The 19,880-nt window shown below is 38.1% G+C and overlaps 1 protein-coding gene across 1 annotated transcript in view; it reads right to left on the minus strand.

Annotated features, from left to right (window-relative positions):
* LOC116331839 (astrotactin-2) overlaps positions 1–19,880 on the minus strand; it is a 273,527-nt gene that overhangs the window by 151,544 nt on the left and 102,103 nt on the right. The window lies entirely within an intron of this gene.

Below are 19,880 nucleotides of genomic sequence, written 5' to 3' on the forward strand. Positions count from 1 at the left end.
GCTGTAAAATTGGTTCTGGATTTATGCATAGTCTTAGAACATGCCCAAAAAGGTGGTAGAGGAAGAAAAGACAGGGAGTATACAGTATTGCAGGTAGGTCTTTTCTGTTACATCTAATGAGGAACAAGTGTAATTTATTGAAAAGTAGTAACGCATACTGTCTCTATGAAATATTTATGCACATTTAAAACCTGTGTATGTCTATAAAATCCTGGGTCTTAGGTTAAAGCAAGTCAAATTTTAATATATAATCTCTTCTGTTAGTGCATTTATTAAATGCATGAATCTTTTTGCCCACTACACTAATTATATTTTAATATGACTTGGTTTCCATTTGAAATTTATTGGAGATGCAAATAAAAGATTAGAGACCTTGTTCCAGTGATAAAGGAGAATCTTTAAAGATGTGTCCCAGTCTCAACCAAATTTTAGAAATGCATCTGACTCATGACTAGAAATGTTGATGTGTCAGTGTGGTGGGTGTAATGCCTTCAAAGGTAAGTTTTAACACAGTGATGTCTTGTTTAATAGTACTAAATTCATTAACTAATCAAACACTGGCGTTACTTGCATAAGTTCTTCAATCTAAATGTGTTGTAGGCTCAAGTCGTAAAGTACAAGTTTCTACAGTAGAACCATTGTCACCATGTTTTTTTCTACCATATTTAAGTATATCAACTTACCACAAGTCATAGTCTTTGAAGAAATGAGGATAATGTAGTGGTATGGACTGAATGCATTAAATAAACAGGTGCAGAATAATTAATTCTGCCCCTCTACTTATCTTTGTCCTATCCACCCTCACAATTTTAAGGTGAGTGGTTTTTTTTTTCTTTTTCCACGTGGAGTTCAATGTATGCTATGAAAAGACCGTCTTGAGGTAATATGCTGAGCATGGCAGGACAGCGGCTTCCTGCCCTGCTTTGCTTAAATCATTGCTGCTTTTTATAGGTGGTACCATAATGTCCCATCTTCAAGCTCTCTGGGGTCATAAAATGCGTGCCTTCTTGGTTGAATGGTTAAAAAGGGCAATATATATTAGAAAGGTGAAGAAAGTGCTGGCCTTTCAGAAGATACGGAAAACATTCCCGGTTATTGTTTTTTTTTTTTTCCTTTCCTATCAGAACATAGCCTGGGCTCTGCAATGCCCTATACCGTTATTGCTATGAAAGCTGCTTTGGCACTTTGTCATTTATGTCCCATTAAATGAGTCACTCAGTGAAGGCAAACAGGGTCAAAAATGTCTCAGTGTCCTTTAGTTAGAAAGAAAGTTCAGATTATGTAAAGGTGCTTCAGGTCTCCACTAATCTCCTGCTGTTCCCATCTCAACTTTGAATGCCACTTGAAATAATCACTAGAAGAATGAATGAGCTTCCTGCAGTTTTCAGATTTGATTTGGACCTTTTTCCCTTTGAAAAAAGGGAAAAAGTGCTTCTTCATAAAAATATCAATTGCCTCACACTGTGAAAGCTATCAAACTGACTGCTTGATTAATAATGGACCCCTTACAGAACCAGTTTGCACCATACTGGTTCAGAATCTTTACTTGTAATTTCTGTCAGATTGGGATGGGACTTGGAGTTTCAAATTATCCTCTATTAGTGTTCCCTATAGTAGATCTGACTTAGCAATGTTCATTAATGGCAAAAAAAGATTAGGACTGCAATTTCACTGTTATTCATGTGAGGTTTATACAATTTGTGAAACTGGGAGAAATACACACAACTGTGATGAAAAACAGATAGAAAGAAGTAAAATCAGTGGATGAAAGGAAATACTGGTTATAAAGGGACTGTCACTAAAATGTAAATGAATTATCAAGAGACAGGGATTTTCACACTGCATTAGCAGCTCAGTGAACATCAAAATGAATTTCAAGTTTAATAACTGCACAGTCACAACTCTCTGAACTCTCTTTGTTTGGTATTATAAAGTGGTCAGGTAGTGCTTTCATTTATTGCTCTTTTTTCCTGACCCTTTGTGAAGTATAATTCCTTTGCACCTTTTGTCTGCTATCAGTAGGATTTTAAAAGAAAGCTGAGTAGGTTCTGTTTGCCCGTCAAAACCCTTCTTCGTTATATCATAAATACAAACTGTTAAGAGGTTCAGACATGCATAAATTTTATTGAGCTTAGCATTTAAAGTGAAATATCAAATTTTCCCTCAGTTAATATGGATTTTCATGGTTTAAACTGAAATAGCTATTCATACTATTAAGGATGCAGTGACATTGCACTGATCACACAAAGGTGTGCTGACAGGCAAAGTACATGTGCAATCCAAATGACAGTTGAATAGTGCTTCCAGGCTAAGGCACAGATTTGATAAATAACACACACAACAATATGTCTGAAACAAGGTGCAAAAGTCTTTGAAAATCTGGCCCTTGGCATTTTCTATTTCACTGCTTCTCCTCCTTTTCCACTACATTTCTTCTTGTGTCAGTTCATTTTTTTCTGTTTTGATCTTGCTTTTTTCTCTCTCAGCTGTAATGCTTTCAAAATCAAGTCCCATAAAAACGTCAGCACCCACCCCACTGTAACTAAACTCCAGCATGACTGTACAACAAATTTCAATTACTCGGGCAGACCAATCTCACTTTTACCACCCATTTCACAGTCCCCAAGTCCATTACATAATTTCCGACGCCTCTCTTTGTCACATCCTCAGTTGGCATGATCTGCTTTCCCTCCATCTGTTTTGCTATAAAAAAAAAAGAGCATACAAATAGCACACTAATTTTACTCTCAACAAGACATTTTTTTGGCCAATTTTTTATGTATTAAGGTCAAGTTTAAAAAGTTTTATTGTCACAGGCACAGTAAAACTAAACACAGGAGTTTCCACTGAAATTATTGGACAATTAAATTACTATTTTAGCAGTTACCCTTCACAGAAAGCTCATAAAAATTTTAAATTATAAATATTCTAATAAAAAAGAAACAATAAATGTCCAAGAAATTTACAAAAGCACAAGTAATATATGTGCAAACGAAGAAATTAGTTAAAGACTTGTGCCAGATATAACTGAATTGTACCTGTGCCTTGTGCAAGTTTACAAACAGATCTTTGCAAATTAGTGCCATCCATCTACTTATCCATTCATCCATCTGATTGTCTGTCTGTCTGTCCCTCGTTCAATGGTTTATGTGGGTTTGAGTCTGAGCAGACAAGCCCACATTTCCCTGACCTGGGCCACCTTTCTAGTCTGGGGGTTCACCGAGTCATTCCCAAGCCAGCCAAGAGATATAATCGCTCCAGTGAGTCCTGGGTCCCAGGGCCTCCTACGAATAGGACCAACAACCGCACCAAGGAGTTGTCTAGGAGGCAATGTCTTAGCTCATTATCCTATCTCTCAGGGAGATCCCAGTCACCCTTTGAAGGAAACTCATTTCCGTCACTTGTATCTGTGACCATCTGTCATTCTGTTGGTCACTACCTAGAGCTCATGACCACCACTGAGGGTAAGACGTAAATAGACCAGCAAGTCGACAGCTTCGCTTTTATGCTCAGTTCTCTCTTTCCCATCACAGATTGTTACAGTGTCCACATCACTGATAACACCACCCCAACCAATTTGTCAGTCTCATGACCCACTCTCCCCTCACTCATCAACAAGACCCCAAGGTACTTAAGCTTCTCCACTTGGGATAGTAACTCATCCCAGACTCCACTCTGTTTACAGCTGAGAATCATGGTCTCAGACTTGGAGATGCTGATTCTCATTCTTATTCTCATTTCTCACCAAATCATCTGCAAAAACGCAAAGATAAAATTCTATACCTAGATATTCTGTACATAAAAACTATAAACAGAATTGGTGACAAAGGGCAGTCCTGCCAGAGTTCAACACCCACCATGAGTGAGTATGACTTACTGCCGCAATGAACCAAGCTAATGTTACAGTTCTACAGGAACCAAATGGCCCATAACATCTGGCCAGACACCCCATACTTCAAAGCACCTTCCACAGAATAACCTGAGGGACATGGATTGCATGCCTTATCCAAGTATACAAAACAGAGATAGACTGGTTGTGCAAAGTCCCACATAACCTCAAATATCATTGAGAAGATGAAGAGCTGGTCCAGTGTTCAACAACCAGGACAAAAACTCCCTACTGAATCTGAGGTTAAACTAATGGTTGAACTTTCCTCTCCAGTACCCTGCCATAGAGATTCCCAGAATGGCTGAGGAATGTGATCCCCTAGTCCCCACCCTCCAATCCCCTTAACCCTTAAACAGGGAAACCACAACCATAATTGCCTATCCAGAGACACCGCACCAGTGTCCATGCTATGTTGCAGCAATGTGTCAGTCAGGACAGCCAGAACCTTAAGCAATTTTCATGCAGTCCAGGGGCCTTGACACTGAGCATGTGTTTACTATATCAGTGACATGACCCCCAGGGCGAGGCAAGTCGTCACCCTTATCCTTGTTCCATGGTGTCACTAAACTCCTAAGTTTTTGCATTAGCCACTGCCAGAGCTAAACAACATTTGGGCTGCCGGTACTTCTCAGCGTTTCAAGAGTCCCACAGGTTCGTAAAGGGAGCCTGAGAGCTCTCTTCACCTCTGGTGTCCACCATCTGGTTATAGAAATACATGCATTACAGGTAACAACAACCTTGCAGCTGCAACTTCTTGCAACTGCCTCAGCAAGGAATTTATAGAACATGGTCCAGTTGGACTCAATGTTCCAAGTCTTCCTTGGAACGTAATCAAAGCTCTGTTTGAGGTGGGAATTTAAGATTTTGTGGATTGGCCTCTTGCCAGACATTCCCAGTGCTCCCTAACTATATGCTTGGGTACACCAGGTCTATCCAGCATCTTTGCCTGCCACTTTACCCAACTCAGCACCAGGTGGTGATCAGTTCACAGCTCGGCACCTCTCTTATCAATGTTTCCTGGGCTTGCTCCTGCACACCCGCAAGCCATCCACTCATCTAAGTCTATGTATTTAGAGTCAGCTGTGCACTTTTGTGCTAGGTCCTGAATCATTCTGCTGGATCATTGTTTACTGTGCTTCTGTGTCCGCCTTAGTGTCTTGTTCAAGGACTCAGTGTGAAAACTACCTGCTTTACCTCATGGAACTCTCAGTTCACAGCCAGATAAGATTAGTCATGTCAACACAAACACCTGCTCCTCGCTGGTAAATTGCTCTGTCTTGATTCTCACCTGCCTTCCCACTCTCCATCGCAAAAACCCACGTTCAATAGGATTTCAGCCTGCTTTGAATTTGACTTGTGCTGTTTCAATCCGCTTTTTTAGTCTGGAAAATTCTCATCCATGACAGAAACACCCTTCGACAATGGTATGAGTTTTCACATTGCATAGTTTATACACTAGAGGGTATTCTGCAGGTCCCTTCTTGGTAACATGTGTTTGGAATGCCAGAAACAGAAATATCAGCTGATCCAAGCTGGGTCAGGGCTGAGGTTAAATGAGTAATCCACAACTTGTTGTGACAAAAAAACAAGATTATTTTTAAACTGTACTGTCATATAATTTTAGCAAAGACTCGGCCATAACTTCACATGATAAATGTTGGGAAGGCTGTTTATATTTTATATGCCTAAAAGTCAGATTTTTAAATCACCAAATATCAGTATCAAACATTCATTTTCCCTTTTTTTTCAAGACTTTGAAAGAATACAATACTTTCCTTTTTAAAGTATTATTCATTATCGTTTCTTCACAAAGACACACACACATATACATATATATGTATATATATATATATATATATATATATATATATATATATATATATATATATATATATATATATATATATATATATATATATATATATATATATATATATATATATATATATATATATATATATATATATATATATGTGTGTATCTTTAGGTAAGTGCGTAGGAAATTTAATAAAAATGTGTGAGATTAAGACAGTTGAAACAGTGATTTGTTTTTCATTAAGATGTTAATTTATACATGATAATAAGAAAAATATATTCCTGGCAGAGAAAGTTTACAGAAAAAGGTCACACGGAGAATAAAAATAAGACTAGTAGATAAATGAAGAAAAGAAAGAAACAGTAGCCATAAACAAAACAACTGTGAGAGAAAAAGAAAGTTAGGTACCACATTTATACGCTGAAGTGAGGTGATTTGGTGTTAAGAAGGTTTAAAGGGAAAAGGGAGAATAAGGGAGACAGTGTGATTAGCAAAGAACACACCCACATGTGCGCGCACGTGGTTTCATGGAGAACAGACAGTCCTGGAGTGAGAATGATTAGCGAGATGAGCAGATACTGGAAAGCAGGGAGGTGAGGTGATGAGTTCAATCTGAACAGTAAAAGCTAATAATCTTCTTCATGGGACGATGGCACATCACACCCTGGAAGAATGCTACGATACACTAAACAATACAAGAGAATAAAAGACTTCCACACTAGCAAAAATAGTGACACATTTCTACTTCTGAAAATGAAAGTGAAAGATTAAGCAAGCAACAAGACTGAACTAAACTGCATTACTCCTGACATAACCAGTATTCTTTACTCACAGACTTTTTTTTTCTGTCTAGACAGTGTCCTTTGTATTTGGTTAACCTTTGGCACAAGCACCTGTCAAAGAAAACTATTCTTTCGATTTGCAGTAATAAACTTTTTGAGGGAATGGTATTTCGGACCTCTCCACCCTACAGTGCATTTGAGAAAAGTCTCAAGTAGGACAACACATAACAAAGACACCTAACCCCACACAAAACTGCACCAAACAACCATACCAGAAAACCTCCCCAACCTTCCATGTGACTGGGACGTCTCAGAGGGAGGACCTCAAAGACCACCAAATGACCACAGTGAAACCTCCATGCATCCAGTGAGACAAAATACCCATTAAGGGGACCATAAAAACCCAATTAGAATAACAAGACCTACAGTACATTAATTTAGATCTTCAACTGGTAGTTATAATAGCTACTTAATTAATAAAAGAGTCTATATGGTTATGTCAAAAAAATATACAGCTGCGTCAAAAGTAGAAGAAGACCATCATTTTAATGTACCAGGATTGTGGGCGGAGTCTGAATTTCTAGAGTGCTTGAACTAATAGTGGATGGAAGCAATGAAACTTTTATCATGAGAAGACAACAGAGCCTAAATGCTAGGCAAATAACCAGATGTACTACACTGGGGTTGGCAACCTTTATTATCAAAGAGCTATTACTGAGGAATGTTTCAGGAAAGAAAAAATAAAACTGCATGCAGCTGAAAAAACAAATAAAATGATACAAAAACCCCATTTGATTATTATAATGTTGGTGATATAGCTGATTAAGTTTAAATTAACATATCAGCATTACTAATAGGTGGAAATAATTAAAAACCACATGTGGCTACTCAGCAGGGGACTATTTATGATTATTTGACACTTCGACTTTGCGTTTTCATTGCAATAATACAATGTGTTGCTGTAATTATGAATAATAGAAGTAAAATAATAAATTTTGATTTTTTTTCCAGAGAAAATGGAACTATTATGGAATGAAATGGAAGCAAGGAAAACATATCTATAAAGTCTACAAGCAGTTCAAGCATACTTGTAAGCCACCAGTGTTGGTGGTGAAAGGAATAAAATGTGTGCATGTACTTTTAAAATGTCTAGTAGAGAGACTCAGAATTTGCCATGATGAAGAAAGATCCATGCTGGCCGGTTCGACAAAATGAAAAGTGACATTTTCTTTTTAAATACTGGAACAGCTAGGAGAAGTCATTTTGGCTCTGTCCTGCAACAACAGCACCTTAATGAAGCTAAGTTTTTTTATTTTCATCTAATTTTCCTAGTTTAAATTAAGATTTGACAAAACAAGTATTTGAGATTAATTTTTAGCGATTTTATCACGTTATTATTTCATTACAGGTACACATTAGAATAACCTAATAAACAAAGGGTACAGCAAATAACATAACAGTTAACACATCTAAAAACTAGAGTTAAGGATGTTCAGATTTTCACTGGGAGTGACCAGAATGCACAAGATTAGAAATAAATATATTAGAAGGACAGCGCAAGTTGAGTAGTTTGGAGAAAAAGTTAGGGAGGCAAGGTTGAAATGGTTTGAACTCATGCAGATGAGGGTTAGTGTGGGTATATCGGACAAAGGTTATTGGATATGGAGGTGCCATGGAGGAGGAAAACAGGAAGATCACAGAGAAGATTTATGTGTGCAGAGAGTTGTTGTGACAGATGAGGATGCTGTCAATAGGGTGAGATGGACAAAGATGATTTGTTGTTGCAAACCCGAAAGGGAGCTTCCCAAACGAAGAGGAAGAATAGATACTGGGTCTGTCTGGTCATAAACTACAAGAAAGCTACGACAGTGCAAAGAAAGCTAAAGAGAACAGTGTATGGAATCTAACTCATTAGTTGAGTAGCCAAACAATGACTTTAAAATATTCTTCCACTTGACAAATGTTCGTCAACATAAATGCATGTACCTGCTCTATATGTTTGCAGGGTAGATTTAAAATGTAATAACAGTATACTATATCATGTGGCAATCCTAACTGACAATATTTAAAAGGTTAAGTGTTGCTTTTCTAGAATACCGTTATACAGACACGGATCAATAAAGACAGTCCTTCACTCTTTCAATGTGAGGGAGCACCAGTTGTGAGAGAAGTGACCTTTAATAGGTCAGGGTACACTTGTCAGTGTTAGTTTAAAAGGAAAAGAAAAAAAGGGGAAGAAGTGAGAGGGGAATAAATAGATGTCAGCACTGTAGCTGATTTGCAATAGCTAGGATGAATGGTGACAGGTGTGTAAACAAATACTCTAATTTATACTTTGCAATTGTATGATGCATTTGGCTTCAGTTAGATTCCTGTGACTTTGGTAGCAAGACAAATTGACTTGACTTACTGCTTATGTGTGTACTGTAAGGTATACACTGCACTTTTCTGTAGGTGGATATTGATGCTCTGTGCACAAGACGTGTGCCTGTGAGTAAGTTGAGCTGACAGAAGAACCAGTCAACACATGGCTCAACAACTGGCAATCACATTAAGACACAGCTGTATTCAGCAGTTAGACTTTGCAAGACCAGCAAACTAAATATTTTCAGCTCAAACTCAATATAAACTGACATCCACATTCATACAAAAGGGAAAGTATGTAAATCTGCCATTTATAATGCAAAAGGCAAAAGCAGATGTAAGAAGTTGCAGTCATTTGATTTAGTTTCACAAGAAAAGACTAAAAGAAACATGTATGTAAGAGGATAAAAACATTATAGTTTATAGCAGTTATAAAAATCCCTTGCAAGTTTGATATAGGTTACATTCACTTAAAAAACTGACTGTTCTTCATTGTTCAAGGATCAGGAAGAAAGGCCTGAGGTGTTCCATCCAGCTACACAGCACCAAGCAAAAGAGATTCAGTTATATAAATTAGAAAATCAGAGCGATAGGAGGGAATCCAGATGGTACAATCTATGATTTAAGCTGTTTGGTTTTGGTCCCAGTCTGTCTATTTTTAAGGAGAAACTGTATGTTGGTAAAGGATGCCCACAGGTAAAGTGATGGTGGGATGATGCTTCTCTCATTCATTTTTCTTGTATCTGTCATTCTCCCACTGTTCTGTTAGCGCATTCAAAATATTCCCAATCAATACTGCTCCACTCTGCTGCTGGTGGTTGTACCTCTAAGAACTGCACAAACACACACACACACACACACAATCCAATTACACACACACAAAAAACCCAGGCCTGCTGATAAGTTATTACAGAGGGCATTGCATTATAAGTGCCACTGACACATTTTACAGCCTAAATTTATGAGTTGCTACCTGATAAAATGGAGAGAAAGGACTTGAAAGGGTGGGAGGCTTAACAATGTACCACTTGGCTCTTGCACACAAACGGTTCAGTGTTTGTGCACTCATCTCTATATTTTTTTTAATTGTATCTAACCAGCATCAAGAGCATACCAGCCAATTTAAAGCTAATAAACAAACGGTAATTTGTAAGGAGACCAGTCAGGGAATTTAGAGGTGTTATTATGGAAAAGGTGAGATGGGATTTGAGCTGGGGCTATGGGCTGGGTAATTTTAGATGAAGGCCCTTGGCAGCTTGCTGTATTGTCATTCCTCATCTGTTACCAGCAACACAGTGCAGAGCACAACCATTAAGGTTAAAACATTATTGGCTTGCCACTGTAGCTATCCTAGGATACCTCTTGTTGTCTTTATAATCATCCTTGATAGAATTAACACTTTTATAATAAGTTAAAACTTAGCATACAGCTGATCCAGAATCCAGTGCTCTTAGTTGGTAACCTGGATATAAAGCACATCAATGGTGGTGGTGGCTGTTGGGGGGTATCTTGACAGTTTTATACTTCCATAAGGTAAGGGCAATTTTATTCAGATTTTTTTAATTACAAATTGAAAACATACGACATTTGCTTTAGGTAAAAATATTCATGCAAACTTCCATGAAAGTGATCATTTAGCAGCAAAATAGCCCCCAAAGTCCCCAAACTGCTGGAATAATGCTGAGATCGGAACGCTCACTCTGTTTCCTTGGAAGTAAAAATACAAGGAAAATATAAAGAAAGGAGGGGTGGCTCAAGACATATGCACAGTATTTTATATGTTTGTGATTTTGCTGATCTCTTCAAGCAATTTAGCTACTTTAGTTATATTTAGTTATGCAAAAAAACAACAACAAAAAATCTTCCTTTGTGACTCACAATAAGTTAAATTACAGGTCAGAGTAATGCATCTTCAATAATTTCATGATGTGGCCTGTTGACATACCGATTTAAAGCAAACCTAAAATAAGCAGGTGAGTAAGAAGGTAAGTGCTGATTAGAGGTGGGAAGTAACAAAGTTACTGATATGAAACAAAGTTACTGATATGTAACAAATTCTACTTATGTAGAGTAACAAATACTTGTTACTCTACATAAGTAGAATTTTCAGATATTTGTACTTTAGTATTTATTTTTCTGTCAACTTTGAATTTAATTGCACACATTTTAAGACAAATATCTCCACTTTCTACTCCTGATATTTTGAAAATAGGCTTGTTACTTTAGGTTTAATGCATGTGAATTGAGTTATTTTTTTCATGTCACTGTGCACCTCAAACTGGTTTGAAAGTAAATGAGTGGAACAATAACAATAACAATCATATTGGTGTATCCATCATTGGTGCTTATCACACAGAGCAAACTGAAATAGGCAAAAAATATAATTTATGCATCATTTATAGTACTACACTCAGGGCTTAATGATCCGGAACTGTGGCCAGTGTTTGGTTGGTTGCAACACTTTCATCTAAGAAGCAACAGAAGAGGAATGAGCAAAAAGGAAGTAGCATTTTTAAAGTGGCAGGTGATTTCAAATGTAGCATTTCTAACTACTCAACAAATCACAGACACACAAACTGTTTCTGTGCAGTTTGTCATACAGTGTTTCAGCTAGCTAGAGGTACACGGTTGCTTTACTTCCCAGGGAGAGAAAAGAATGAGTGATAACCACTCAGGGATGTAGGAAAGAGATGACAGGAGAGGAAAAAGAGAGATTATTTTTAGACAGTCATTTTAGAATAGAGGGGCAGCACGGTGGCACGGTGGTTAGCACTGTTGCCGCACAGCAAGAAGGTCCTGAGTTCAATTCCACCATCAGGCCGGGGTCTTTCTGTGTGGAGTTTGCATGCTCTCCCCGTGTTTGCGTGGGTTCTCTCCGGGTACTCCGGCTTCCTCCCACCGTCCAAAGACATGCAGCTTGTGGGGATAGGTTAATTGGATAATCCAAATTGCCACTAGGTGTAAATGTGCGAGTGAATGTGAGTGCGAATGGTTGTCCGTCCCTGTGTGTTAGCCCTGTGACAGACTGGCGACCTGTCCAGGGCGTACCCCGCCTCTCGCCCTATGACAGCTGGGATAGGCTCCAGCGCCCCCCGCGACCCTGAAAAGGATAAGCGGAAGCGAATGGATGGATGGATGGATTTTAGAATAGAAATTTAGAGCTGACTGTGGTGAAGTTAACAGTGATGTTGATCACCGTATGTGGACTGGTGGTGGATGGCTGTGGTGTTCAAGGTCAATGTTAGGTTCCATAAAAGGGAGCAGACAATTACATTTCAGCTAACAGTTACATTACATTCACTCACTGAATTCTACCTACATACTAGCTTTATGGTGTCTGTGGGTTGGAAATCAGCCATGGTAGCTCATGTAAAAGTAGCTTATATCTTATTGAATTAAGTTGGCTAAATCCACAAAGAGAAATGAATCTCAGTGAGGCAGCAGCAAAGGTCATCTGCAGTTTCTACATGAAGCTCATACTGAAGCTTCAAATCACAACCAGAGAAATTATTTTTTGTTTTTAGAAATGACTGATTTTTTTTAAAGTGACTCTTTTCCCCACATTACTCCACTACAGTGGTCCCTCGCTATAACGCGGTTCACCTTTTGCAGCCTCGCTGTTTTTTGTGTGCAATTTTGCATGGTTTTTTTTTTTGGTTTGTTTTGGTTTTTTTATACAGCGCATTGTGTTCTGCGTCCTGATTGGCTGTAGACCATTGTCAATCAATCTCGTGCCGTGTCTCCTGTACAGTACAGAGTGCGGTCAGCTTGTCAAATTTACCCAAATCTTCGATCGCTAGCAGTGTGACTCTGAAGTGCTGTACTGTATGTTTGTACGTTTTCTCCAACAAACACAAAAATGTCGATGAAACGTTTTGCACCGTCAAAGGCAACCGCGGGTGCCTTTGGTTTCATTCTATAATACTGGACTTATTTTTCTACAAAGGTTTGAACTTTGAGAGTGTTTAAACATGAGAGAAAAGTGTAAAAATGTTCATGCCTCTCTGAGAAAAGTGTATAAAGTGTGTAGTGAGGGGTTTCACAGCCTTAAAACATCTATAATAATTGTAAAAAATAAAGTTGGCTACTTTGTGGATTTCACCTATCGCAGGTTATTTTTAGAACGTAACTCCCGCAATAAACGAGGGACCGCTGTACAACAAACCCGTCAAATCACACTTGACCCTTGACTATTAATTTTCCTGAGTAGGTGTGGAGGCAAAGTCACCCATGTAGGCAAAAGCAAACAGAAGTACTTTTCCTCATATCATTTTAAATTCTATTTGTTTTTCTCTGCTTCCGTTCCACATAACAGATGTTCGAGTTGTGTGAATTAATTAGAATTAGAATTTTGAAATAAAGCCTATTGATATGACAGCGGCGGTTCTGTTGGCATTGCACAAAAAATAGCTCCTAGAAGAGTTGTTACTTTTACACCAAGTCCATTTCAGAATGGTGCTTTTTCACTTTCACTTGAGTAAAGAAGTCGACTCAGAGTATTTTTTAACACAAGTATCAGAACTTCAACTTGAGTGCAGAATGTCTTATACTATTGCCACCTCTGCCTGTGGTTTCAAAACCTATGATCTCCATTTGTGTAATTTTATTTGGTTCTCCACCTTCATTTAAACAAGACAGAGCACCCCAAATTTATACAAGTTACTTTCACAGTCAGCAATAGAAAGCTACTGGTCAATTGAGCATGGCGGTTTTTGTTACTACTTTTTATGCATGTGAGGTTTATTTTTTGTGGAGTCTATAAATTATACATAACCTTGATTTGCTAAAGAATATGAACAAAGTCTCTTACGTGTTTTTTCTTTTCTCTCAACAATAAAATACCAGCATAGATAATAAAAAAATGCTCACATCCAAAAACAACCTGCAACCTGAATATTGATGCTGCTGCTGTAGGCAACATCAAAGAATATCCCCAGACTCTTTGATTCAAACTATCAAAGACTGGTTAGTACTAAGTAGTGGTACTGACAGATTATAGCAAAAGGTGGGCTATGAAAACAATACTTGCTATGAGTAAACTTAACAGCTTGATCTTTGGCTGCCTTTATTTGGTTAGAAAATGGATTTGTAAATAGACAGGGGCAGCAGTAAATATATGAGCAGCATTTCAGGACCTACATCACACCCACAATTGCAAGGGCACATTCCTTAAAGAGAAAGGTCGCTCAGGTTATCGCTTCAGCTCAGGTTTGACCTTGTTTTCTAGTTAACCACCCAGGCAGCCACCAGTAAACGTGGATAAACACATTCAGAACAATATACACAGTCAAATCAGTGATCTTCAACGGATCATTCAGTAACGATATCAATTAACACTTTGCTAAATAAACTCTTAAAATTGCTTCTAAACTGAATGAAATTGTTGTACTCTCCACTGAACTTTATGTTTCTAATGAATACAGCAAAGTACAACAGACTTTCACTACGAGCATTTATTTTTAGGCATTAAACCGAATTACTAAAATTAACCCATTAAACCAGCATCTAACAGCAAAGTCAAGAGACATTCAGCTTAACAAATATCATTAGTTTCTCTTCATGGTAAGTAACTCTGAAGCTTAAAACGAGGCAGTAAGGCATCTGAACCAAGTTAGGGCCTGTTGTAAACAGCAGAAAAAACAAAGAGAGGGTCTTTGCTGATCATCAACTATAAGTCTGAACTTCATTTAATATATCATCTTACCCCAGCAAAGATATTTTGTAGCAAACTTCTAAAATTTCTAAAATAACTCTCTTTTTCTAATTACTTTGATGATTCTGATCAATATATTGGACATTAATCTGAAATAATATTCTACATTTGCACAGCTCTTTAAAAAAGGACCCAAAAAGCTTACTAATAACTTTTCAGAAACAATGAAGGACATAAAAAATATCTGAAAACTTAATGAGACTTAAAAGTAATAATTTTTTAATAGACAGTGTTTAAATGACCACCTACAGTATGAACAGAGGATTACTTAGAGAAAAAGGAACTTGGTCAGTTGTGTTGACAGAAAATTGTGTGATATAGGTTGTCTCTCACTGGGTCTTTCACACAGAAAACACAGAGTGTTTTGACTTGGCAGTAGATCAGCTGTATGGTGTGCTGTAGAGAAATCCTAGGGGCTGCACACCCACAGCTGTAATCACTGTGTTTTGTCTGCACTGAAGATTGAAGACTACTGAAAGTGGAGCTGAGCACAGAATGAACTCGAGAACCATGGAACACAAACTCTCTCTGTCTTTCTCCCTATCACACACACACACACACACACACACACACACACACACACACACACACACGCACGCGACAGCACAGAACTACTTTCATGTGCTACTTCAAAGCATCAATTAAACAGAAGAAAACCTAGATAATAACCATAAGGTTATCCTCTTCGTAATGAGCCAAAGTATTCGTTGTGACACATCAAAACACCACACCGCTTCTAGCCAGCACACGGAAATGCATTAACACCACAGTGGGGAATAGAATGCGCCGCGGTGCATGCAAATAAGGGAGGAAGTTTTTAAGGACAAATCTTAATATTTGACGAAACCACAATGCGTTGTGACTTCAAAATGTTTTCGGAATGCTGTCTACATCAGAGCAATGAAGTTTACATACACCAGTTCTAGTTCTTACAAACAAAAGTGTCACCCTGTAGACCTACATACAGGCTTTGAAAAGAGTACTAAGGAATGTCTGAGATGCTATTCTCATATATATATTTCTTGAAATAAAGATGGCTTGTGCCCTTTTTTTGTTGTTGGTTTGTTTATTTTTGATATTTTGAGCACTACAGCACAAGTGTCCACTAGTTCCATCACGTTCAAGAGAAGGCTTCAAACCTGGTGAGCTGTCTGTTAAAGCAATATAGTTCACCTGTCTCTTTATACCTTTGGAAGAATTTTTCCTTTGGTAGGTTTGCCCTTTAATTAATTGGGGCTGCAAAGGTCCTTTTGAAGAGGTGCCTAGATGACTTCACCAAATGGTGGCGCAACACTGGTAAAAAACAAACAAACAAACAGCTCAGTGTCTATCAGTCTGTCTGGAGACACCAAGTATCTCCAGAGCGCCTCCTTTCCAAGCTACTGAAAAAAGAGCATGCGTGGTTAGCATGTCTGCTCTTCCTTTTAGACCTGCTATGTACATAATGTCTTGTATTCAGAGAGAGATGCATGAAGAGGAACGTGCAATATATATCAAGGGTTTGTTTATGTATAAATGGGCTCTGTTATCAGACTGGCTTCCAAAATGGAGCGTGGCTTTCCATGTGTCACCTTGTTTTGCTGTGCGTTATTCGCAACTGCCGCGATTCATTAAACGTGTCTGCGTAAGACATCTGACTCTGTTCATTCTGCATGAGTTGACCCGGTCACACAAGGTTTCCTTCACAATACACACCAGAAGTCTCTCTTTGGAGGGAAGGGCAGCAGCTCGCAGCACCTCAATTCCAGGTCATTAGATCCAGTGTTCGTAAGGCATATCCAGCATGTCTTAGTAGTACAATGGCTAGTGCATGCAATAAATTTTCTCAGGTGAAAAAAGAGATCATTTGGGTGTATCAGATAATTAACCTTTCTTCATAGCAACACTTCTCCAAACTCAGAAGTCTTAATAGCTTGCACAATGCAAGCATTGAGGTCATTGTGTGTAATACTATTGCTGACTTGTATCTGTGTGAAACATGGAGAAGAAAACAGGAGTTTGGCAAAGATGCTCTTAGACAGATTTAAAGTACAAGATAGATCAATGTACTATCTGCAATAGGCTCCACTTACCATATAATATTCTAAAAAAAAAAGACGGTTTAGATAGCTGCAAGCTAAACACGTTTTGCTCATCATAATTTTCTGCCATCACCACAAGAGCAAGTAACATTTAAATTAAAGAGAAGTGAAAAAAAACCTTATCCACATCAAAGTTTTGGATGCAATTACATTTGTCTGAAATCTGACTAAAATGATGATGGTTTGAGCAATCAAAGTGCAGTTTGCATCATATAACTGCTTTCATTGTGCAGAACTGTATTCTTTTTCTTGATATTAGTTATTATTATCTGTAATACATTTCTATTAACGGAAGTAGCGATGACTGTGTAACAGGAAAATGTATGCATGAAAAAAAAAAAATCTAAGGCCAGGTATGAGATGGTGCTACAAGAAACTAGGCCAATATGTGCTGACAGGGAAGCAAGAAATGTTGCCACAAAGCACAATTTCAATATGCAGACTTGTGGATGCCAGGAGAAGAGTAGATGAACAGCTGCAGGGTTTAGCTGAGCTGACACAACTGCTACTGTAGTTTTCCACACATTCACTTACGGTTTTTTTGTAATATTAATCTGAAGCAAGTTAACCAGAGGACTTTGATTAGTCAGCTATAGCCATATTCACCGGACAATCCTGCACTCGTGCAACTCGTGTGCCCACAACACTTCGTATTTGGTCTTGTTCCAACCCCAATACAGATTCAGGCAAAAATCTACAATTCACCCTAATGACTGACCATTAGTGGCATGCTTTCCCCTCCATCTCTCAGGTTCCAGTAAAAAATGTGTGCAATTGCTGGAAATTGTTGTGTGTGCTGCTGGATGTTGATGCCCCACGCATCATATTCTTACAGTACCTACTGTTTTTCCTCCCACTCAGACACTGAGGACAAGAGCTTTCCTATTCTGCAGACTCGTCAGCTGCCTGTGTTCTCCCTATTAGCATTTTAACTTCCTGATTCTCATGTTACAAATCATCAGTATGGTATAGAAACTGACTATAATGACTGCAGTATCTTATCTAACAGTTCGGGGGGGGGGGAAACAACAAAAAAAAAAACAGTGAAATCGTGTGCTCTTTTTTTTGTGTAGTGACACAGGGCTCAGGCTCTGGGCTCCAAATATATCTTAAGGATAAAATGAGCCTATAGTCCATAAATTTAAAATGCTTTTGGACATATGATTATTCTGACTTGGGAGTGTGCCTCAATGTTTCTTTTAAGAATTGCAGTGATACACAAATCCCTTCAAGTAAAAAACAAAGCAAAAAAATACTTTTTTGTCTTTATTGTAACCACCCATATTTAGTGGCAGATAACAATCAACCTGTGTGGTCATGTCATTTATGTCAGTGACATTATTTCCACAAGCTCAGTTTAACCAGCTCTTGTCACTTCTCATCAACTATACTTGGGCTGTATCGTGCTCTACCTGTCTGTCCCACTTAGTTAGATTTGCATATGGATTCTTGTATTGTTGCGAGAGATACACCCCAGTGTTCATGTTCATGTTCCACTGCCAAACGTATTAATAGGTGATAATAAAGAAGAAAATAAAGTATGTGTGTGTGAGAAGGCATATGCAAATACACACTGTAGAAAAGAGAATTAATAAAAATTCTAAATATTCCAAGTACAAATAAAAAGTTCTACCAAGCTAAGAAATAGAAAATAGAAAAGCATCTGTCAACCCGCAATCTACTTTCCTTGGTGCTTCTCATTAAATCTGATGTAATTAATTAATTTCCCTTACGCAGCATTAACCAATAGGTATGACCAATAACTTTTCCCCTTTAACTGCTCATAGTAAGTGCTTCTCCTATTATCATGTTTGCAATAGTGGCCCATACTTCTACACTTGGGACACTGTTTCACCTCTAATTATATGCTCTCAAAGGAGACTCTTACTATTGACCCCAGAGAGGACACCTCTCAATGACGTCCTTCACTCTGTTGAGGCTACATGGATTTAATGGCAAACTTAACCTTTACCTATATTAGAGAGGAGAAAAAAAACTAAAGTGTTCTTTACTAAGAATATAAACCTCAACCATGTGAATTGAAAGCTTATATCTACTACGTAAGTAATGCATAACAGCAAAGGAAATGCATGTAGTACATTAGATGCTAACTTTATGGTGATAACTGTCTAGGGTATACGCTAGACCAGTGTTTTCCAACCTTTGGGAGCCACGGCACACCACCAAACAAAAATGTCAGAAAAAGCATATTGATAATTTTTCCCCGTGCACCAGACATAGTGGAATTGGTTCAGTTTGTCCCCAGTATACCTTTTTTGCTTTCTTCTGATCACTACTCATGCTAGGACCTTCTTCTGGGTCGGAATTTTCAGCAGGACCCAGATGAAGGCCCTAACTACTTTTTCTTTTAAAATATTTATCAATTTACGCGCTGCGTTGTCTCACTCACAGCATGACTATTATGTAATTTCTTCTTCGTCTTCTTCTGTTTTACTGGCAGTTGGCAACACATTTAATTAGAGCAGGTAGTTGTACTGCCCTCTAGTGGAAGAGAATGTAATTGTTCTGCCCGTTACTCATGCAGTGTCGCTTAGAGCATCGGTCCCCAACCCCCGGCCCATAGACCGGTCATTCGGTACTGGGCCACAAGAGTTGAAGCTCAGGTGTGAAATTTATGGTTTTTATGGTTTTTTTATCGTTATTTTTTTTTTTTTTTCGTTTTTATCGTTAACTCCGTTTCCCTGGGTCTTTTCCCGTGTGTTATGAATAAAACTTCTTTTTTTGGTACTGGTACTGGTTTTATTATGTTGTATTTATCCGCGACACCTTAAAGGCCGGTTCGTGAAAATATTGTTGGACATAAACCGGTCTGTGGCGCAAAAAAGGTTGGGGACCGCTAGCTTAGAGTACTAATCAGGTGGAACCAGATAATCTTCCACAGCACACCTGATCATTTTTTCACGGCACACCTACGTGCCGCAGCACAGAGGTTGGGAAACACTGCACTAGACTACCTTACTTTGCTTCTAAGAACTTTTTTCAAATTCTTCTTTCTGATAACAAGCCCTATTTATTTCGGGTAAATTTCTGATGAATACTGGAGTGAACTTGTTCTTCCTAATTATATTTGATGAAATAAAGCCAAACAAATTATAAACTGACAGAAATGATAGTTGATGAGGTTAAGACTATATACTCAATATTTAAACATGCTACTGCAGAACGTAATCCAAGTGATTCTAACAATGCATAAACAAGTGATGGTATGTTTATG

Source organism: Oreochromis aureus, linkage group 7, assembly GCF_013358895.1.
Source record: "Oreochromis aureus strain Israel breed Guangdong linkage group 7, ZZ_aureus, whole genome shotgun sequence".
NCBI lineage: Eukaryota > Metazoa > Chordata > Actinopteri > Cichliformes > Cichlidae > Oreochromis > Oreochromis aureus.